Here is a 24,334-nt window from a genome sequence, read left to right as displayed (position 1 = left end):
TGTTGTTCTTGTTTATATTATTCTGGTTCTGTTTACCTCACTCCATCAATTAATCCAGATTCTCTGACACCATCCCCTTCATCATTTCTTTTTTTTTTGCAATCAAATATTTATTTATACAAATTAATTTATTTTTAGTTTTCAACCTTCACTTCCATAAGTTTTAAATTTTCTCCACCTCCCTCACCTCTCCCCTCTCTAAAATGGTGTGCAATCTGATATAGGCTCTATGTATACATTCTTATTAAACATTTTCATATTAGTCATGTTGTATAGAAGAATTAGAATGAATGGGAGGAACCATGAGAAAGAATAAACAAAACAAAACAAAAAAAAAGAGAGCAAATAGTATGCTTCGATGTACATTTAGACTCCATATTTCTTTCTCTGGATATGGATGGCATTTCCATCATGAATCTTTTGGAGTTGTTCTAGGTCCTCGCATTGCTGAGGAGCTAAGTCTATCAAAGTCAGTCGTTGCACAGTGTATCACTTCACTCAGCATCAGTTCATATGAGTCTTTCCAGGTTTTTCTGAAGTTTGCCTGCTCATCATTTCTAATAGCACAATAATGGTATTCCATTACATTCATATACCACAACTTGTTCAGCAATTCCCCAGTTGATGAGCATCCCCTCAATTTCAAGTTCTTGGCCACCACAAAAAAGAGCTGCTAAAAATGCCCTTCATCATTTCTTACAGCACAATAGTATTACATCATGTTTACATATAAATATAACTTGTTCATCCATTTCCCAATTGATGAAAATTCCCTCAGTTTCCAATTCTTTGCCATTTCAAAAAAAGCTATAAATATTTTTGTGTATCCTTAGAGTTTTTTTTTTGTTTAGGAATAATTCCTTTCTTGATCTACCATTTTTCCAATTTCCCTTTCTTTCTTTTCTCCTTTCCCACCTATTTCTCTTTAGTCTGGAATTTCTTCCCTGTTTATTCCTATGCAGGCTTCAGACTGGGCTAGAAGGTAGGACTGACACCCTGCTCTGGTCCTGGGGTCTGAGCCACATGGCTGATGTTTGCTTCTGAACTTGTGCCTTCCCTGGTACACAGGCTGGGGTCCTATGCCACTCCTTACCCTGGAATGCCACACCTAGGTTTAAGTCCCTTCCTCAGTCTGCCCTGGATCTATGACTCCAAACTGGGGTGGTGAGTGGCAAGGTTGTCAAAAGACACCTTTTTCAGCCTCCTATAGAAATTTAGGCCCCTGTATTTTGGTTCTAGGACCTCTTCTTTCCCTCATGCACGGCACAGCTTCTTCCTGTGCTGGAATGCTTCAAGGTCTGTTCCTGGCCAGAGCCCAGCCTCAGTATCCAAAGATCTTGTTTGTCTCCCTGTGATCACCTGGGTTGGAAATGAGTCTTGGATTTATTAATTAGGACTCAATCTGGTGAATTTTCTAGATCTGTTTGGAGGAGTGTTTTTGGGGGAAGAGGAAGCTTGCTATATTTCTTCCTGCTGCTCTGCTGTCCACTCTATACCTTCTGCTTGATATCTTTAATTATTATTATTTCTTGACTCTTGTCTTCAGAGGCAGCTTGTGCCCTTCATCAATCACCCACTGTCTTTCATCTCCACTCTCTCTTTATCTACTTAGCCCTTTTCCTGGTGCTGATAATATGCCCACATCTCTTCTTCATTAAAAAATCCTTCCCTTGACCCTCGTTCTCTCTGGTTATCGTCTCATGTCATCTTTCCCTTTCCAAGCTAAAATATCTAGAAAAATCCACCTACAGAATACTGCCCTTGCCTCTACTTCACTTCTTTGCTCCTCAGCCCCTGCAGTATCACTTCTGAACCCTACTTCAGACAAAACTGCCTTCTTCAAGATTACTGATGAACTCTTAAACCCTAAAACCAATATCCTTTTTTCAGTCCATATTCTTGACCCCTGTGCATCTTTTGACACTGTTTATTACTCCATCTCAGTCATTCAGTAAGTATTAAGCCCCCACTATAGCCAGACACCGTGCTAAGCATTAGGGATACAAAGAAAGGGAGACAAACAAACCAAACAAAATAAAAGATAGTGCTTATTTTCAAGGAGCTTATGTACTTCTCCATCAGCCTTTCCAATTCTGCTCTTTCCTTGTTCTCTTCCTTCCATTCTGACTCCTTGAGTCTTCCTTCTCACTTTCCTTTGCTGGGCAAGTATCCATGGTCTTCTCTGTCTAACCATCGTAGTTCCTCAAAACTTGGTCTTGTTTCCTCCCTCCCCTGCCCTCACCTTGTTTCTCTTCTCTAAACTGTCTCTCAGTAATATCAACTTGCATTGATTCAATATAATTCCTAATTAGATGATTCCCAAATCTACATGCCCAGACTGTATCTCTGTCTAACCTACCATCACCAGGTGCTGTCTGGCTTTCTGTATTGGGATGTCTTATAGACACTTCAAACCCAAGAAGTCCGAAGTGAAACTTATTCCTCCTCAACCTGCTCATCTGCCTTCCCTGTTTCTGTTGAGTTTACCACTTCCTTTAAATCACCTGTGTTCATGATCTTCGAGTCATTGTCAACTCCTCACTCACCCTTGCCCTTCCCTCCCCACCATTTCTTAAGCAGTTGCCAAGTCTTGTTAGTTTACCAACATAACATTCTTTGCATCTTTTCCCTCCCCTCCCACGGCCATCACCATAGTTCAGGCTTTGACTACCTTTGTACCAGTCTACGGCAGTAGGCTCTTACTGTCCTCTTAACTTCCTGTCTGTCCTCTCTCTGCAATCTGACTTGCACATGGCTGCCAGTATAGTCTTCCTGAAGTACAGCACTGACTCATCACTCTTCTGCTCAGAAAAATCATCAGTTGTTCTCTACTGATTCTAGTAGCAACTCCTTGAGTTGTCATTTAAAGCCTTTCACCAGGTAGCTCCAGTCTGTTTTACACATAGAATTCCAGTTGAATTGGACTAATTACTGTTCCCTCAAATTGGCATTCCATGTCCTGCCTTCATGCCTTTGCCCAACTATCCCTATTCATGTGATGTGTCCTTTTCTGACCTCTGAGTTTTAGACTCCTAAGCTTTCTTTTCAAGGCTCAGTGTGGGTACCCTTCCTGATTCCCTTTTTTGTTAGTGTTTTCTCCTTTCTCAAAATATCTTATATCAACTTATCTGTGTATACCTTTTATCTACTGCCCTCCCCACTGATCTCCCAGGAGAATGTTAGTTCCTTCAGGGCAGGAGCTTTTAATCTTGTCTTTGTATCTTCAGTGTCTAGCACAATGGTCTACACATGGTAAGCAATTAGTAAATGATTGTTTAGTTGAATCGAAGTAGTGAATATATTAGTATGATAATCAAGTATTTTTAGAAATGTCAAACAGCTGATCTTGTGTTAAAGCCATTGAACTGGCAAAAACAGCAAGAGACCAGTTTTTTTTCCCCTAGCAGTGAAAAGATATATACTATTCATTTCCTTGTATGCAATCATTTAGAATATTTGCTTAAAAAAACAAGTTTTTGTTGTGGTCACTCAGTTTGCTATTTCAGCAGTCTACATTTAAGCTGTTTTAATTTTTATCCCGGGGATAGCTTGCTATCGTATTTTCAAAGTTCACTTTGAGAACTCTGTCCAAAAGGAATTTGTATAAAGCTTAAACTCTTATAAGAATAAAAGGGTAGATACTTAAAATAGTCCCAAATAGCAAGACTCTTGCAGGCCCCTTGAAATCCTTTTACAAAGCTAACTTCTCTCTTTATTCTGTAAAAAGAATTTTTTTTAACTTGGTAGAGGCACATTAAGTAGAAGTTGAATATTGTTAGCTTGTTAGCTGAAATTAAATACTGTAGAAAAGAAAATAACGATGAACTAAACAATCTTGAGAGCTTTTTTCCACCTTATTTTTAAATGTTTTATTGATGCCTTAAGTATTTACATCACATTGATTTCAGTCCTTTCCCTAAAATATCTGATGGGAGGTGCATCTGATAATGTATACAAAATTCTTTTTAGTAACTCCTCACCTTCTCTCTATGCCAGGAGGAGAGTCAGATGTTTCATTATCTAGTCTTGGAGACCTTCATTTATTTTTCCATTACTCAGTTCAATTTCCTTTTATTACCCATTTTAATTTTTAACAGAGAGGAAAGGCTAGAAGCTCTGTCCAGCAGTACATACATGCACACAAACACATATACATATACCTACATATATGTAGGTATGTGTATATATATATACACACACATATATGTATATTCCAAAGGTACTTTCATTTCACATTCGTATTATACCTGAAACTCATTTATGAAATTTTAGTCTGTTTATGGTCTCAGAACATTTCTTATTTGAATGTGCAAAGAAAACATCTCAGGAGAGAAAACTTAAACTCCAAGTTCTTAAACAAATGTTAGTGCTTTTCTCTATTTCTTTCTTTTGCACCAGTATCAGGGATATGACATAGGAATGATTTTCGCTCAGCAAGTATTGGCCAAGTACCTGCTATATGACAATATGTCAGGGGAAAAAGGACAGGGATTAAGGCAAATCAGAATACAAAAGCCCTGCCTTTGAAAAATGGGCTAGCATTGTTGGGGAAAGCTTCATAGACTCATAGGTTGAAGGATGTCTAAATTGTGTATGAAATCTCGCTTGGTACAAAAGCATAGCTTCCACATTTTAATGGGAATTCTAGTACCTGCCAAGCTCTTTTGAGTAATGTTGTGAAGAGAGTCCCTCTGAATTCTTTGCCCAAAAGGAGATCAAAAGATGTATTATTTTACTTGTTCTACTTTGGGGCAGTTCTGACTGTTAGGAATTTTTCCCCTCAGATTAAACTGACACCTGCCTCTGTCTAGCTTCCACCTTTATCTAGTTTTGTCCTTTGATGCCAGGTAGAATCATGGAATCAGAATCTGAGTTGGAAGGGACCTCAGAAGGCAAAGCACAACAAAAACAGATTTCTCTTCCACATTACAGGCTTGTAAAAATAGCTATCATTCCTCACTCTCCACCAGGCCCAGTTCCTCAAGCATGCTCTTCTTTAGGCTAACTGTCCCCGGTTCCTAAAATTTATCATCATATAGGATTATCTCCAGTTCTTTCAACAATCTGGCTGTCTTCCTCTGAATATACTCTAACTCGTTAATAACTGGCACCCAGATTTGATCTAAGGAGAACACAGTGCAGGAGACTTGGTATCTTTAGTTTTGGACACCATTTTTCCAATATTGAAAGCCAAAATGGAACTGGCTATTTTAGTTGCCACATCTTATTGTTAACAAATATTGAATTTGCAATCTGTTAAAGTTCCCATTTTCTTTTTGTGTGAGATAAAAAACTAAGAGCTAGAAAAAACCTTGGAGGTCATCTACTGTAACAGACTCATTTTACAAATGAGTAAACTGAGGCCCAGAGAGGTTAAGTGACTTGCCCAAGATCACACAGATAGTAAGGGACAGAGTCAGGATTCAAATCCAAATACTATGATTTTAAACCCAACGTTTTTCCTTTGCACTATGCTGGTTCTACCTGTGTGTCACATTTTAAGATGGTCCTAGACAAGTTCACACATGTCCAGAGAAAGGTGACCATGATGATAGACTAGAGACCGTGATGCATGGCGATCAGTTGAAGAACCTATTATCTAGCCATGGCCTCTCCCATCAACCTGGGCATCTGATTTTTGTGTCCAAATATAGGACTTCATGTTTGTCCCTATATGATTTTGTCTTAATAGATTTGACCTTGCCATTCCAGATCATTAAAATTTTTGTAGATCCTAAATTTTTGTGTCATCAGCAAATTTAATAAGTATGCTCTGTGTGCTTTATTTAGGTCACTGATAAAATGTTGAACAGCCAGCATGCCTAGGAGCACTACATTGGAGACCACCTCACAAGTTGTCTTTTTAATGCATTAATTATGACTTTTTCTGTGTAGTTGATGAAACAGTGATAAATGCACCTGCTTTACCATCTTCTCCACATCTTTCTTATCCATAAAGATAACATGAGATATTTGTCTTATAACTTAGTGGGAATCTGGGTGTTACTACATTTATGACATTCCAATGATCAACCTATGTGTAGATCAGAAATTAGGTTAGGCTGGTATGACTTGTTCTTGATGAACCCACGTCACTTGCCTTTCTAAGAGCTCCTAAACTGTCCATTTAATATTATACTTTATTATTTTGCTAGGTATTGCAGTTAAGCCCCCAGCCTGTATTTTGAAAAATCTGCCTTCATGCTCCTCTTCGTAATCCATACCTTTACCTGTCTCCATCCCTGCAGCTCCTCTACTGTTTTCCATAATCATCTGATAGAGGCACAACTTTCATATCTGCAACTTGTTCAGTCGTTTTTCTGACTCTTTGTGACCCCATTTTGGAATTTCGTTGCAAAGATACTGTAGGGGTTTGCTATTTCCTTCTCCAGCACATCTGACAGATGAGGAAACTGAGGTGCAAACAGATTGAAGCGACTTGCCCAGGGTCACGCAGGTAGTAAGTGTCTGAGATCAAATCTGAACTCAGGAAGAGGAGCACTCTAACCACTGTGCCATCTAGCTGCCCATTCACATCTGCAACATCTTTTGGTAATTTGGAATGGTCATATTTTGAGCTTGGTGACTTGAAATTGAGGGTGTCTAGGGACTCTCTTATCATATCTGTTTTGTTCTCTTCAAAGTCTGAAGATCTTTCTGCTTGTTAGGAGAAAAAGAAAACACATGAAATAGGAGGTAAGCAGTTTGAAGGTTTAGTGAGATTTCTCAGCGTAATAAAATCATTCCTTATACCCCCCAACTTAATCCTTGCCCACTAAGCCCTGGGTAGAGATACCTATGATTAACTCACATAAAGATAAACTTATGTAGAAAAGCAGATAATACAACTCTTGAACTTTGTAAGTAACTGACTGATAAATGTTTGCATTAAACTTAAAATGGGCACATTGCTGTTAGCCTCATCACCATTGCCCTTGTCCTTTTTCCACGAGACAGTCTTTGGATATTTGAGGACACAAAATGATGTCCCCATCAGTCTTCTCTCTGAGAAATATTTGTAATTCCTTCAGTTGATTTTGGCAATAACATCCATTTTAGTCCCTCTCATCATCTTTGTCACTTTACTTTCTAGTTTGTCAATACCCCTTCTGAAATGTGGCACCAAGAACTGCTGATATAGTTTGACCTAAGCTAAGTACCTATCCAGCAAGGACAGATAGGGGTGGGAGGAGGGTCTGAAACTGAAAGGATCACTAGTGAGTCAAGACCTTTAGCTAGTGTGTATAATAGATATGGCAAAAAAGATTAGCTTATTAGCAGGACAAAACCTTCCATCTTCACCCTCTTCGTCTCTAGCAATTTTGGCCTGTGGATTATTGTTTGTAATGCAGTGACCAACCATTATTGCAGAGGACTGATCATTAACTACAGTACTCTCCTCTTGACAGAGTGGTGATAGATTCAAGATGCAGAATCAGATTTTCATCTTTGGCCATGGACAGTGGAGGAATTTGTTTAGTTTATGTGTACTTATTATATGGGTTTTATTTTTGTTTATCCTTTAAATTGGGACTTGGGTTGGAGGAAGAGAAAATAACTGCTTGTTAATTAAAAAAATTAAAATGATATTAAAATTGTTTTTAAAGAATGTACTTGTTTATAAGTGGTGAATGCCTTCCTAATAACAAAAAGAGGAGGGTCACTTGTAATGAAGTTATTAAACAGAGCTTTAAGGGTCTCTTTAAAAAAGTTTGTCATTAAGATTTAAGTTTAGTCCAAGGGTAGGGCTTACTAATGATTCATTTGTTAGGATCATTGAAAATTATCTCTAGATTGGCTCATTCTTAAGTTCTTAATGACCTGCATTTTAATTCTGGGTCCCTTCACTAAGTGTTGAGGTAGGTGAACTCTACTTATTAATTTTATAGAGAGCCGAAATCCTGAGTTGGTCTCTAAGTATGAAATAGCTATAAGGGAAAATTGAATTTTCTAAGGATATAAACGTAGTGGAAATGTTGAAGAAAAAACCCTGAGAAGTCTTTTAATGAGTTGAGCCTTTAGAACTCATTTGCTCTGATCTATTTTATTTTCTGACTCCTAGAAAAACACAAATTTCAAAAAAGTTTTTTTCCTGGACCTGATTTAGTGGCATTAAAATGCTTGCAGTTTTTCTAGAAAGATATTTATACTTTGTGTGTTTAAAACTCAAACACATAGTTGTTGGTGCCATGCTTGTCATGGTAGAAAGCAAGGTAGCTTTATCCTCTTCATTTTTATCATATTGATTCTGACAAGAATATTAACAGTGATGTTTCTAATCAGATCCCTAAGGTAATTATCCCATGATATTGCAGGAGTTTTTCTTATACTATCATGAATTCTCATTTATAAAAGAACAAATAAATGTGAAATTCATTTTCTTTTATTAATGAAATTTAAATAAAAAAAATAAATAAAAGTAAACATTCTTCCTTTTCAACCAGAGGAGAAATAAGGGACTTAAATTTCAACGAAAGCAAATTGTGGTATATAAACATCAAGGAATACATCTCAGTTGTAAGAAACAACAAATATGATGAATACAAAGAAACTTGGAAATAGTTGTGTATACTTATTCAAAATGAAATAAGCAGAGCCAAGTAGACAATATACGCAATGACTACCACAATGTAAATTCAAAAACAATTTCAAAACATTCATAAATGAATGTTGTGAAATTATAAAGGATGGGCTTGGAAAGAAGAAATGAATAAAGTTATTGTTAAGTGCTTACTATATGCCAGGCACTATGCTAAGTACTGGTGATACAGATGGCAATAAAACGATAGACTGTGACTGTCTTCAGGGAGCATACATTCTAACTGGGGACAACAAAACCCCAAAGCCCCTCCTGGATCACTGCCTTCCCAGGGATGAGGGGTTTGTGTAGCTCAATGAAACTGTGAGGTATGCCCTGCAGAGTTATCCAACATGAACAGGTCATAGTGGAGAGTTCTGACAAAAGGTGATCCACCAGAGAAGGAAGTGGCAAACTGCTTTAGTATCTTTGCCAAGAAACCCCCTTGGGCAGTATTAAAACGGTAAAAGATATCACATCAAAAGAGGAGCCCCTCAGGTCAGAAGGTGTCCAACACATTACTGGGGAAGAGTGGAGGACAACTGCAAGTAGAACCAGAAAGAATGAAGCTGATGGATCAAAGCTGAAAGGATGCTCAGCTGCAGATGTGTCTGGTGAGAAAAGGAAGGTCTGATGCTGTAAATATCAAGATTTAATTGGAACCTGGAATGTAAGATCTGTGAACCAAGATTAGGTGGATTTGGTCAAACAGGAGATGCAAATAAACATCAACACCTTTGGCATCAGTGAATTTAAATAGATGGGAATGGGTGAATTTAATTCAAGTGATCATTACACATACTACTATGGACAAGAATTCCTTAGAAGAAATGGAGTGGCTCTCATAGTCAATAAAAGGGTGAGAAAAGCAGTACTGGGGTATAACCTCAAAAATGACAGAATGATAGTTCTTTGAATCCAAGGCAAACCATTCGGTATCACAGTAGCACAAGTCCATGCCCCAACTGATTTTGAAGAGGTCAAAGTTGATCAGTTCTATGAAGATCAATAACATATTATGGAAAAAACACCAAAAAAGATGTCACATTCATCATAGGAGATTGGAATACTAAAGTAGGGAATCAAAAGATACTTAGAATAAAGGCAACTTTTGCCTTGAGTACAAAATGAAACAGGGCAGAGACTAATAGTTTTGTCAAGATACCTCACTGGTCATAGCAAACTTTCTTCTTCAACAACCCAAAAGACAGCTCCACACATGGACATCACCAGATGGTCAATATATCTATCAGGTTGATTGTACACTTTGTAGCCAGAGGTGGCTATATAGTCAGTTAAAACAAAACCTGGAGCTGACTGTGACTCAGATCATGATCTTCTTATTGCAAAATTCAGACTTAAATTGAAAAAAGTAGGGAAAACTATCAGACCCTGTAAGTATTACCAAAATAATCTCCCTTATAAATATGAACTGGAGGTGATGAATAGGTTTAAGGGGTTAGATTTGGTAAATATAATGCCTGAGTAACTATACACAGAGGTTTGCAACATTGTACAGGAGGCAGCAACAAAAATATTCCAAAGAAAAAAAGAGCTAGAAAGCAAAATGGCTGTCTGATGAGGCTTTACAAATAGCTGAGGAAAGAAGGAAAGCAAATGGTAAAGGAGAAAAGGAAAGACACACCCACCTGAATGCAGAAATCCAGAGAATAGTAAGGCGAGATAAGAAGGCTTTTGAGAAAATGAGCAATGCAAAGAAATAGAAAAAACCCCAATAGAATGGGAAAGACAGGCAATCTTATCAAGAAAATTAAAGACTGTTGAGGGGGGCAGAGCCAATATGGCGGCTCGAAAGCAGGGACTTGTGTGAGCTCCCTGCCAGGTCCCTCCAGAAACCTATAAAAATGGCTCTGAACAAATTCTAGAACTGCATAACCCACAAAATAGGAGAGGGAAGCAGGGCTCCAACCAAGGATAGCCTGGATGGTCACTGGGTGAGGTCTGTTGTGCATGGAGCTGGGAATGGAGAGGCGCGGAGCCCAGCGTGGGCGGCAGCAGGACCAGCCAGATTGGGAGCCGGGAGGAATAGGCCCTAGCACCCTGAATCAGTGAGCTGTGGCAGTCACCAGTCTTCTCAACTCACAAACACCAAAGACAACAGAGAAGGTTAGTGGGAAAAGCTGCAGGGGGAAGAGTGAAAGGAGGAGTTCTCAGGGGCAGTGGAGGAGGTGTAGCTAAGAACTGCAGCTGCAGTTGCTTCTGGCCCCAGGCCCACCTGGTGGGAGGAATTAAGTGGTGGATCAGAGCCGGAGTGTACAACCTGCTTAAGATTTGTGTCAGGTCCAAGTTGGTAGTTCTTGGGGAAGGAGGAGTGCTGGTGTGGCAGAGCTGACTGTATAGAAATAGCTCTGAAAACAACAGCACATCCCCTCAAGCTTAGAACAAAGTACTCTTTACTCTACAAGCAGTCATACCCTGATGAAAAACTCAAGGGTCAAGTAAGTTGGCTGGGAACATGGCCAGGCAGTGAAAACACACTCAGATTCAGTCTCAGACTTTGGAATCTTTCTTTGGTGACAAAGAAGACCAAAACATACAACCAGAAGAAGTCAACAAAGTCAAAGAGCCTATATCAAAAGCCTCTAAGAAAAACATGAACTGGTCCCAGGCCATGGAAGAGCTCAAAAAGGATAGGGAAAAGCAAGTTAGAGAAGTAGAGGAAAAATTGGGAAGAGAAATGAGAAGGATGTGAGAAAACCATGAAAAACAAGTCAATGACTTGCTAAAGGAGACCCAAAAAAATACTGAAAAAAATACTGAAGAAAACAACACCTTAAAAAATAGACTAACTCAAGTGGCAGAAGAGCTCCAAAAAGCCAATGAGGAGAAGAATGCCTTGAAAGGCAGAATTACCCAAATGGAAAAGAAGGTCCAAAAGACCACTGAAGAAGATTCTACCTTCAAGATGAGATTGGAGCAAGTGGAAGCTAGTGAATTTATGAGAAATCAAGATGATATAAAACAGAACCAAAGGAATGAAAAAGTGGAAGACAATGTGAAATATCTCATTGGAAAAACCACTGACCTGGAAAATAGATCCAGGAGAGATAATTTAAAAATTATTGGACTACCTGAAAGCCATGATCAGAAAAAGAGCCTAGATATCATCTTTCAAGAAATTATCAAGGAAAATTGCGCTGATATTCTAGAACCAGGGGGTAAAATAGAAATTGAAAGAATCCACAGATCACCTCCTCAAAAAGATCCCAAAAAGAAAACTCCTAGGAATATTGTCGCCAAATTCCAGAGCTCCCAGGTCAAGAAGAAAATACTGCAAGCAGCCAGAAAGAAACAATTTGAGTTATTGTGGAAACACAATCAGGATAACCCAGGATCTGGCAGCTTCTACATTAAGGGATCGGAGGGCTTGGAATATGATATTCCGGAGGTCATTGGAGCTAGGATTAAAACCAAGAATCACCTACCCAGCAAAACTGAGTATCATGCTCCAAGGCAAAATATGGATTTTCAATAAAATAGAGGACTTTCAAGCTTTCTCAGTGAAAAGACCAGAGCTGAATAGAAAATTTGACTTTCAAACACAAGAATCAAGAGAAGCATGAAAAGGTAAACAAAAAAGAGAAATCATAAGGGACTTACTAAAATTGAACTGTTTTGTTTACATTCCTACATGGAAAGATGATGAGTATGATTCATGAAACTTCAGTATTAGAGTAGCTGAAGGGAATATGCATATATATGTATATATATGTGTGTGTCTATGTATATATATTCATATGTGTATGTGTGTGTATGTATATATGTATGTGTGTATATATACATATACATATATATACATACATACATATATATATATATATATATATATATATATATATATATATAGGACACAGGGTGAGTTGAAGATGAAGGGATGATATCTGAAAAAATAAAATCAAATTAAGGGATGAGAGAGGAACATATTGAGAGAGGGAGAAAGGGAGAGATAGAATGGGGTAAATTATCTCGCATAAAAGTGGCAAGAAAAAGCAGTTCTGTAGGAAGGGAAGAGGGGGCAGATGAGGGGGAATGAGTGAATCTTGCTCTCATCAGCTTTGACCTGAGGAGGGAATACCATACACACTCCCACAGGAAAGAAGGAGGAAGAAGATAAAAAGGGGAGGATGATAGAAGGGAGGGCAGATAGGGGGAGGAGGTAATTAAAAACAAACACTTTCGAAAAGAGACAGGGTCAAGAGAAAAAATTCAGTAAAGGGGGATAGGTTAGGAAGGAGCAAAACATAGTTAATCTTTCACAACATGAGTATTGTGGAAGGATTTTACATAATGATATGCATGTTGCCTATGTTGAATTGCTTGCCTTCTAAGGGAGGGTGGGTGGAGAGGGAAGAGGGGAGAGAATTTGGAACTCAAAATTTTAAAAACAGATGTTCAAAAACAAAAAAAAAATTGCATGCAACTAGGAAGTAAGACACACAGGCAATGGGGAATAGAAATTTATCTTGCCCTACAAGAAAGGAAGGGAAAAGGGGATGGGAGGGGAGTGGGGTGAGAGATGGGAGGGCTGACTGGGGAACAGGGCAACCAGAATATATGCCATCTTGGAGTGGGTGGGCGGGTAGAAATGGGGAGAAAATTTGTACTTCAAACTATTCTGAAAATCAATGCTGAAAACTAAATATATTAAATTAAAAAAATAAAAATTAAAAAAGAAAGAAAATTAAAGATATCACGAGAATATTTCATCCAAAAATAGGCATGATAAAAGACAACAATGGTAGGGACTTAATAGAAGTGGAAAAGATTAAGAAGAGGTGGCAAGAATTTACAAAGGAGATACTATACAAGAAAGATATTAACATCACCTATAACCACGATGGTGTGGTTACTGATCTAGAGCCAGGCATCTTAGAGAATGGAGTCAAAGGGCCCTTAGGAAGCATTGCTAACAATGAGATTAGTGAAGGTGCAGGAATTCCAGCTGAGCTATTTAAAATCCTAAAAGATGCTGCTGCTAAAGTGCTAAATTCAATATGACAATATATTTGGAAAACTCAGCAGTGGCCACTGGATTGGAAAAGATCAGTTTACATCCCAGTCCTAAAGAAGGGCAATGCCAAAGAATTTTCAAGTTACCAAACAGTTGCAGTCATTTCACATGCCAGCAAGGTTATGCTTAACATTCTACTAGTGAGGCTTCAGCACTATGTCAACTGAGAATTCAGAAGTACAGGCTGGTTTTCAACGAGGCAGAGGAACTAGCAACCAAATTGCCAACGTTCACTGGATTATAGAACAAGCAAGGGAGTTCCAGAAAAACATCTACTTCTGCTTCATTAACTACAATGAAGTCTTGATTGTGTGAATGACAACAAATCCTGGCAAGTCCTCAAAGGGATATGAATACCGTATCATCTCCTGAGGAACCTGTATGCAGGTCAAGAAACAACAGTTAGAATTAAACATGGAAAAACTGGTTGGTTTCAGATTGGGAAGGAAGTACAATAAGGCTGTATGTCATCATGTTATTTATTTAACTCCCATGAGAAGTACATCATGTGAGATGCCAGACTAGACAAATCAAAAGCTGGAATCGTTTGCCATGAGAGTATCAACAATCTCAGATATGCAGATGATACCTCTCTGATGCCAGAAAGTGAAGAAGAATTAAGGAGCCTCTTGTGAGTGAGAGTAAGAAAGGAGACTGTAAAAGCTGGTTCAAAGCTTAACATAAAAAAACCAACAACAACAACTAAGATCTTGGCAACTGGTCCCATCACTTCCTGGCAAATAGAGGAGGAAGAAATTGAAGCAGTGTCAGATTTAATATTCTTGGGTTCAGAGATCACGGGAGGCAGTGACTGCTGCCATGAAATTAGAAGATGCTTGCTCCTTGGAAGGAAAGCTACCGCAAATTCGGATGGCACACTAAAAAGCAGACATCCCCATGCATGCAATGGTCTATATAGTCAAAGCTGTGGTTTTTCCAGCACTAATATATGCCTGTGAGAGTCGGACTATAAGGAAAGCTGAGTGCTGCAGAATCAATGCTTTCAAGTTATGGTGTTAGAGAAGATTTTTAGGAATACCTTGGAAATTAATTCAGGCCACTCATTTGGAAGGACAAATACTGGAGCTGAAGCTTAAATACTTTGGTCATATGATGAGAATAAAGGACTCCTTGGAAAAAAACCCTGCTGTTGAGAAAGATTGAAGGTAAAAGGAGAAGAGGATGGCAGAGGATGAGGTGAATAGACAGTGTCATGGACGTAATGAACATGAGCTTGGACAGACTTTGGGAGATAATGAAGAATACAAGGCCTGGCATGCTACAGTCCGTGGTGTCACGAACAGCCCAGGCAATACTGAATGTCTGAACGACAATAGCAACACACAAAGTGGAGCTGAAAGGGTTGGGGAGAGGTGGAGGGATGAAGGTATTCGATGGTGGGCGATGGTTTGGAAGTCTGTATGTCAGAAATAGGACTGAGAGGGGAAGGGAAGCTGGCACAGGGTCATCCACAAAATGGAAGATGCCAGAATGAATTCACCAGAGGGAGAAGAGAGCAGATATCGTGAAGGGATATATCTCAGGTTGAAAAGGCTACAGGAGTAGTGAGATGTTCTAGGGAGAAGCGGTCCCAGGTGCTGAGGAGTGATCCAGGATGAGAGAGAAGCAGAGGTGTGGTTTTGAAGTCTCAGTCAGGAACAGAGCTAAGAAGCCCTGGCCCCAAGATGACATATGAGGAAGATAGGTTTACAAGTGGAAGAATGTTGCTTTTAATATCAGAACTTAAAAAAAATGAATTGATAAATTTTACTGACGTTTTTTCTTCTCTTCCTCTTTTTCTTTTTCCTTTAAAAATTTTTTGTTATAAATGATAAATCTCTTGGAGGGATAGAAAGGAAATTCTCAATAATGTAAAAACAAAAGATATCAATTAAAAATCTGTTTTTCTAAGAGATATAATGAGGTTTGTTAATTTTAAAGACCCATAGCCACACAGTTGACAAAACATTTTAATGAAGTTTTTGGAAAAATGCATTTTTTTAATGTAGAGAACTTCAACTTCTCCCTGTCAGATTACACTAATTTGTATCACTAAATAGTGTTGAAAAGCTGAACTCGTTATAAAGACAAGTGTAACATGTATTTATTTCCCTACTGGACTTATGTTACTTTTCTTTCTTTTCATGATACTTTGTTTAAATAAAATAAGAAAATATAAGGCTATGAGGACTTGCGTGTTTATGATTAACATCATAAAATCCTAGAATTTTAGGACTGCAGTGGAATTTATGGATCATCTAGTTTAACCCTTCATTTTTACCAATAAGGAAGGCCTGGAGGTGCTAAGTAACTGTATCTGCTTAGAAAAAGACTCTTGTGAATTTTTCTCTTTAGACTGTATGTTGTAATATTATAGCAAGTAAGGTGGCACGGTGAAGTGAGCACTGGGCCTGGAGTCAGGAAGATCGGATTTCAAATCTGGCCTTAGACACTTACTAGCTGTATGACCCTGGAAAAGTCACTTAACACTGTTTGCCTCCGTGTCCTCATCTGTTGGAGAATCAAATGGCAAGTCATTCTAGTATCTTTGCTAAGAAAACCCCAAATGAAATCACAAAGTACAGGACTTCACTGCAACAAGTGAACAGCAACAGTTACCACCCATACCCTTTTGCTTATTCTACAGGATGTGGGAGTTGAATCACATAATGTTCAACATTTCCTCAGCTCTAAAATTCTGTGATTCCGGTGTTCTCTACATAACTCCATGATGTCTTATGATCTTTTACTCATTTAAAAAAATACGGCAATATATAAAGAATGAAAATTCTGTGTTTGTCAATGAAAGCATTAAGATTTTGTCAGGGTGTATTATTTATAGGTTTTCTGCCATCCTTTATTTTTGGAGGAAAACCAAGAAAAATTATTTTCCTTATATAATTTTCTGCCAAAATTTAAAAAAAAATGGCCTAAACAAAAGGAATTCCTTTTGATGGTGAGGTTCTCGAAATGCTCCTCATTGCAAATGACATTGCACTAATTGCATTTTGCCCCAAAGCACTATAAAGTCTCTTCAGTGAAAAGATTGCTTTATCTCTCTACAGTGGAAAAATAAAGTGAATGGAAAACAAAATCATTACATAAATTATGACATGTAATTTTTAAAAGGTAGCCAGTTGCATTAGTAGTTAGCACAATGTTACATAATGCTTGTATTATAGGCTTTCTGAAACAAAGGGTCCAGGTACATTTTGGGATGATTTACACTTTTGGCTTGTTATTGGTTATTTCACTATCTGGTGCTCTTGCAAGGTTTGCCACTGGCTCCCCTTGAAGTGAATGAAGTTTATAAATTTTAAAGACCCATAGCCAAATAACTGACAAAATATTTTGATAGAATCTTTAAGAAAATATATTTTTATGAAGAGAACTTCAGAAACATTTATCTCCCTGTCAGATTACCCAAATTTGTATTGGTAAATAGGGTTGAAGAGCTCGTCTTGTAGACAAATGTAATATGTACTGATTCCCCTACTGGGCTAACCTTTCTTTCTTTGGGATTTCTCCTCCTTACTTTTTGCTCAGGCTTATATGTCTGAAAGCATAAAAAATAATTTTATTTACAAATATTTGTCTGCAGCAAAGACTCCTCTGCCCCACTGGGAAATCATGTCACTAACCATACAGTTGCTCTTACAGTCTTGTTCTGGATGATGCTTCAGAAAGGAGCAAAAGATGGGACAGGAGGTTGCTGCTCCCCATTGCTCTCCATCCTCCACCTCCTATAACTCTGCTCAAATCCTGATAGTTGGTGATTGTCAGTCATCTCAGACCCTGCCAGCCATAGTTCTACTTCCTGTGGTTTAGCCTCCAGCACAGCTGTCCTCTGCAGTTCTCCCTCCTGTAGTGAAGGTCTCGCTGATGGCCACAGTTCTGAAACTCCAGCAGATGGTATTTGCAGCATTCGTTCCCAGGAGTCCCCTGCCCCTTGAGCCTTTGTCTCTCATGGAGTGACCACCCTCTAACCCTTGCCTTGCTTGACTTTACAGCTTAAAAAACATACCCCAGAACCAATTTCAGTGCCAGAGAACCTTATTTTTTTTGTTTTTGTTTTTGCATATCATCTTTTGTACAGCCCCTGGGTTCACATCTAGGTTTTTCAGGATGTTATTGGAATATTCCCTTCTTGCCGTTTTAAATTATTCCCTTAAATTAGCTTTAACCTCATGGAGGGTTATGGTGCTTACTAGAACCATTTGTCCAGGTGGGGCCTGTCCTACTTGCACCAGCATTTAGTGCTAGGTCTCAGTTCTGTTTTTCACCTCAGTTTTTCATCTTACCTCAACCTTCTCCTTGATAGCTGGGCCAGATTAGTTGCATTTCTCGGGGGCTGCTTTCTGAAAAATCTTTATAAGGGAAAGGTGGGGCCTTTGGGGAATGCCCTATTATAAAGGAGAAGGAGATTTGTCATCCTTTTTACTTTTTTATCATGGACAAGTTCTGTAGATGGATAAATTGAGTCAGGCCCAGAATTGAGGAGTAGAAGGATATTGGGGTAGAAAATTACACAGAACCTTTGGTGATCCCAATCTATATGTCATTATCAAAGCCCATCTTAAACATCGGTGTTCTCTCAGTGATACTGTTATGACTGTAAATCATGGAACTCAATAATGACAGAAGAATTAAAATTTCTAATAAGTCAGCGGACAATGGAAGAAGATGCGTCAGGTCTTAGCAGACTGTAGCATGTTCCTGACTCCCCGAAGCAGGTTTACACAGACTGACACTTCCACACGCAGTTTCTATTGTAATTCCTTGCATACAGCTTTTGTATTCACCAAGTAATATTTTTCATAACCTGTCTGGGACAAAGTAAAGTAGAAGGATTAGAAGATCTAGAATGTAATTAACATTGTCACTGATTACTCATGTCACTTTGGATATTACTATTCACTAGGAAATCAAGGTGAAAATCTCAAAGATGAGTAGTTTTCCTAGGATAGTGGCTGGACCAGGCCTCAGTTGATTTGAATAACTTCTGCCCATCTCTTTTAGAATTAAACAATGAAGGGAGGTGGGGGTGGGTGGGTAAAAAGACTCACTTATGTGAGAACATGTAGACAGTTATTTGATATCTGACAATTTTGTAAGCTCTTCATGTTGTTATGTATTTCTCTTTTGTGTCTTTTGTCTGTTCTACGATATTTTCTATTTCAATATTTTAGTAGTTGGGTGAGTCTCTATATTTGCTAGCCCATTACTGGTATTATATTTTCTGTACACAACTTCACTTTTCTATGGAAATAATTCAGCTAAGATGAGGGATAATTTTAAAATTCAGCTCATTCATTTCCACAGTTGAAAAGGAAGTAATAAAATGTAAAAGAAATGAGCTTGCCTTTGTGTGCAGTATTAGAAGTTTGGGCTTAATGACCTTTGAGGTCTCTTCTGTCTTTGATTTGATGTTGCTATGATCCCAGTGTTTATTCAACTTTATTTTTAAAAAAATTAACGTTTATTAAGTGCCTGATTTTTGTAAGGTACCATACTAAATTTAAGGAACACAAAGAGAGGTAAAATATAGACCTGCTCTTATAGAGCCTAAAGTCTAATGAGGGATGGGGGTAGGAAGATGTGTCCAAATAACACAGGGTAAATATATTAAGTGCAAGTAAATGCAAGTAAGTGCAAATAAATATATAAGTGCAAAAAAGGGTATGTAGAATGTAAACCCCTTGAGAGCAAGGACTGTTTTGTTTTTATTTTTGTATCTCCAGTATCTAGCGCAGTGCGCATTGTAGGTACTTAATAAATTTTATTAAATTGAATAAATTTTATTAAATCAAATGGAGAGATTTGAGCAAAATGGTATGAGAAATTTGAGAAGAGAGATATTCTTGGTGACATCAGGGAGAACTGCATGGAGGAGGTGACACATAAACTAAGTTTTGAAGAAAGAGAAGGATTTCACTAGGTGGAAATGGGAGAATGGATGAACAAGTGCTTTCCAGGTGTGGAGGATAATATTGGTGAAGGTGAGAAGGAGGTGAAAGCAGAGGAGAATGGGAATGGAGAATACCTTGATGTGATTGGAATACATAGAGTACATTATTAGGATGGAAATGCAAGTTGGAGCCAGATTGTTGAGGATTTTAAGTGTCAAGATTAATTTATTCTTTATTATTGAGTAGAACATTCATGGCATCAGGATACTACATTAAGATTACTTGGGCAGCAGAGTGAAGAAGAAAGGGAAGAGACGAGAAATGTGTAAACCAATTAGGAGTCTATGACATTAGTCTGGATAACAAGATAATAAGGGCCTGAACTAGGATGGTTATGGTGAGCCTGGAAAGGAGGACATGGATATAAAAGAGATTGTGAGGCGGTAAAATTAATAGGACTTGGCAACTTAGAATCATAGAACATCAGAGCTGAAAGATCTGAGAGATAATCTAGTCCAACTCCCTTATTATATATATCGCTGAGATGAGGAAAGCGAGAGCTAGAGCACAGAAGTGACTTGCCTAGGGTCATGCAGCTGATTTCTGTATGGTGAGGGAGGGAAGAGTCAAAGGTGACTCCTATGCTATGAATCTATGGTGGTGTTATCAGGAGAAATGTAGAAAATGAGGTGGAGGTGGGTCAGTTATTTTGTGGGAAGATAAGCTTATTTGTAGATGTGTTGCTTGAGGTTTTGATGAACGAGTTAATAAAAAGGTATTTATTAAACACTTATAGGTCACATACTACTGTGTTAACCACTGGGGATACAAATATTTGTTCAAATGAGATAACATATGTCGTATACATGCTGTTATTATTTTGACTATTATTCTGTCGGGGCAAAACAACATATATCTGTGTGTGTTTCTATGGTATATACAATATAATAAATATCGCATTTTGAGGTTTGCAGAACTTTGCATATAGTATCTCCTATTATTCTCACAATAAACCTGGGAGGTAGGTACTGTTATTATCCTCATTTTACATTTGAGGAAACTGAGATGAAGGTTAAATGATTGACTCTGAGTCACACGGCTAGTAAGTGCCTAAAGCTAGACTTGAACTCACATTTACCTGACTCCAGGTTCAGTGCTTTATCCACTGAGCCACCTAGCTGATATGTCTGTACCAACAGACCTATCTGTGTCTCTAATCATCTCTATCCACATACATATGTTAATGCACACACAGTATACACAAAATAAATGTGAGGTAATTGTGTGTGTCTGTGTGTGTGGTAACTAGCTGTTGGGGGAATCAGAAATGGTCTTACATAGGAGATAACATTTAGGGTAAGCTTTGAAGAAAACTAGGGATTCTAAGAGGTGTGAGGAAAGAAGGAATGCATTCCAGGCATAGTGGAAAGGCTGTTTAAATGGCACAGAGATGGAAGATAGGCTGCTGTGTATGGGGAGAAGGTTAATTTGGCTAGACTGAAGAGGGTGTGAAGGAGAGTATAGCTGGAAAAGTAGGTTTAAGTCAGGCCGTGAAGGTTTTGAAATGTCGAACATTTATATGTTAGCAAATACATGTATTTGTTACTTAAGCTAATGGGGAATCACTGCAATTTATTGAGCAGGTGAGCAATTTAGTCAGACTTGTAATTTAGGAATACCAATGTTAGCAGCTGTGTGGAGGAGGATGGCCTGGGGAGGGGAAAGACTTGAGGCAGGGACATCACTTAGGAGGGTGTTGGAATAGTACAAGCAAGAGGCAATGAGGACCTGAACTCAGTGATGAGTTAGTCACCTAAATCGAGAGAAGGGGACATATGTGAAGGATGTTGCTCAGGAAGAATCAACAGGACTTTGCAAATGTTTTATAAATGTCAGGTAAAGGGAAGTGGGAAGTTGAGGATAGCACTGCTGTTGCAAGCCTGGGTGGATAGAAGGGTGGTGGTGCCTTTGACATAAATAAAGAGGAATGTGTTTGTGGAGAAAGATAATGAATTCTTTTGTGAAATGTTGAGTCTGAGATGCCTATGAGACATTCGTTTACACATGTCCACTAGGCAGTTAGCGATGCAGGATTTCAGGAGAGAAATTAGGACTGGATGGATACATAGATCATTAAATTGACCAGTCACCAAGCATTTAAGTGCTGAGGATACAAAGAAAAGGGAAAGCCCTGTCCCTGATCTCAAATGATATGACATTCTAACAGAGGAGACAACATGTAAATATCTGTGTACTTATAAGATAGAGACAGAACAAATGGAAAATAATCTCAAAGGGAAGGCACTAGCAGCAAAAGAGACATGTGTAAGTGTATGTGTGTGTGTGTATATATATATATATGTATATATATATATATATATATAAATTAAAAATAAATAACATAGATACAGGTAGTTTGAGTGAGGGAGGCATTAGCAGTTGGAGAGGGACCAAGCAAAGAATTCATGTAGAAGCTAATGCTTGAACTGACTAGTAAGGGAATCCAAGATTCCTGAGAGACAGAGATTTTAGAAGGGACTGCATTCTAGCCTGGGGGAATAGCTGGTGTGGAAGCACAGAAATGACAGGGTATTGTGCATGAGAAAGAGGAAGAAGGCTAAGATAGCAGTCTGTATGAATGGGAAATAATATAAAAGGATATATCTGAGGGTCATCTGAATAGAGATAGTAATTGAACCCATGGACTGATGAAGTCAGTAAGAGAGAGAATGTATATAGAGCAGAGAAAAGGTACCACAATAAAAGTTTGGTGTATATGGATAGTTAGAGGGTGGGATAAACTGAGAATGACCAGTCAAGACTGGCAACAAGGAGGGAAATAACAAAGGGTCATACTTTATTGGGTCAGAAATGAGATGTGACTGTGAAATAAAGAGGTGAATTTCTTTTGCTTTGCATCAGCTAGTTGGGAAGGTGATTCCTAAAATGTTTTGAGCAATGAAGGGCAGCATCAGAATGTGTATATAGCCTGTCTTTGAAGAACAACACCCATTTGGATGTGTGATTTGTGACATATTGCTTTAAAAAAATCATCCCCCTTTAAGGTCATACCTTATATTTCTGATTTTTTAATCTATCTTCAGACTTGACTCCATAATTTCTTAGGTATGCACTAAACATATGTTGTATATTCTTCCTGTTTGCTTTATCCTATATTTTGTTCTTTGTTGCCAGGTAGCATTTAACTTTGTAGGGTATTTAGAGATGTAGTTTGTAAGAAATATTCTCTCAGAAAATAAAGTTGGGTTCTATTATAAGAGCTTTTTAACAACCTGCCAACTAAGATGAATAAATTTCTTTTAACATTCATGCATTTCATTTGTATGAAAACCTCTTGAGAAAAGTAGAGGAAGAAGAAGGGCCCTCTGGTTTATCATACCAGAAGGCAGAATTGAGCTAATCATGAATAATCTTATTACTATTAAATTCTTGAAAAGCTGGGTGAAACTATTTGAAGAAATCTGTATTGACACTATCCATTTTTCCTTTTGTTTTTTTTTAAAATGTAGAACATAGTGTTTAAGAAAAGTATAGATTTTTAATGGTACTTGGTGTTTTTTGATATGCAAATATATCATCCAGCTATTGATCCTCTTATTTGAAAACTAGCAGCACAGAATGACTATTTTTGCATATATGTTTTTGTATACTTAAATACTAAGTAAGTATGGGTATAGAAATTGACATGAATTTTAAAATAAAATGCTGTTGAGTACGCAGATATTTGAAAATGTGCAGCTGGTTAAGAAATTTACATCTTTAAAAAGTAGCTGAGCATGCACCAAATTTATTCTGTGAAAAATGAGTCTTTGGGTGCTATAGAAAACTCATAGGGAAAAGTCTTCTTTATAAAAATTGTTACATTGATTAAAATCAAACTAGCAGAGGCTGCAGTAATATAAACTCCTCCAGAACATTATTTATCTATACCCTTCTCTGACGTATGTATTTACCTGTGGCTAAGTTTAGTTAACTCTGGACATATCAGATGTTGCTGAGAAGAAGCTTGTTTGCACAGGTTGTTTGGAATCTTCCAATGTGCCACTAATCTTAGGGCAGTGAAGGTAGAGCATTGTGGTTTGGCTGGACAGACTGATGGTTCCAAATCTTCTGGGTAGGGACTTTTGAAATTGTGGTAGTGGGGAAAAAGATAAAGGCAGCTTCTATTCTTATGATACTCTTGAAGATCTAAAATAAGCTGATTTGGAAGGGATTACCCCTAACCAGAGGAAGGTCACTTACTGGTTTGGACTCGTGTGTCTGTTTTCGCATGGCAACCTTTCTTCAGGGGTGGATCTCCTGCTTGGGGAATGGAGGAGGTAGGCCGTTGAGCTTTCCTCAGGAAATTGATATCCTGCCTCTTCTTAGTCATAGAATCATCATTAGGGTGAGGTGATCAGGACTACGCCCCAGAATATCAAAATTAAGAAAGCATAAATGTTTAACATACGGACTCTGTCAGGTGCATATGTCAAAATGGAAGGTAAAGAAGGCAGGATGGAAGGTAGAGAAGTAAAGAATTCCTCCAGCCGCCCAACAAAATTCGTTTCACTTTTTGTATTATGTTCAAATAAGAATCTCAAGGTTGATTTGAGTCCTCACACTCTTTGCTTTGCCAATCACCTGTGATTTTCTTGCTCTAACTGCCAAAATTACTTAGCTCTGACCAGACTCCACTACTCTAGCAGTCTCTGGAGGATTCTTTTCTTCTCTTCTTCTTACTTCCCTTTCTTCACCCTCAAGATATAGAAAGAAAGAATGCTGAAAGAGCAAGTTTTAGGAAATTTGCTTAAG

This window comes from Trichosurus vulpecula, chromosome 7 (genome assembly GCF_011100635.1).
Source record: "Trichosurus vulpecula isolate mTriVul1 chromosome 7, mTriVul1.pri, whole genome shotgun sequence".
Lineage (NCBI taxonomy): Eukaryota > Metazoa > Chordata > Mammalia > Diprotodontia > Phalangeridae > Trichosurus > Trichosurus vulpecula.
The sequence above is the reverse complement of the archived record's forward strand: the minus strand, read 5'-3'. Positions refer to the sequence as shown.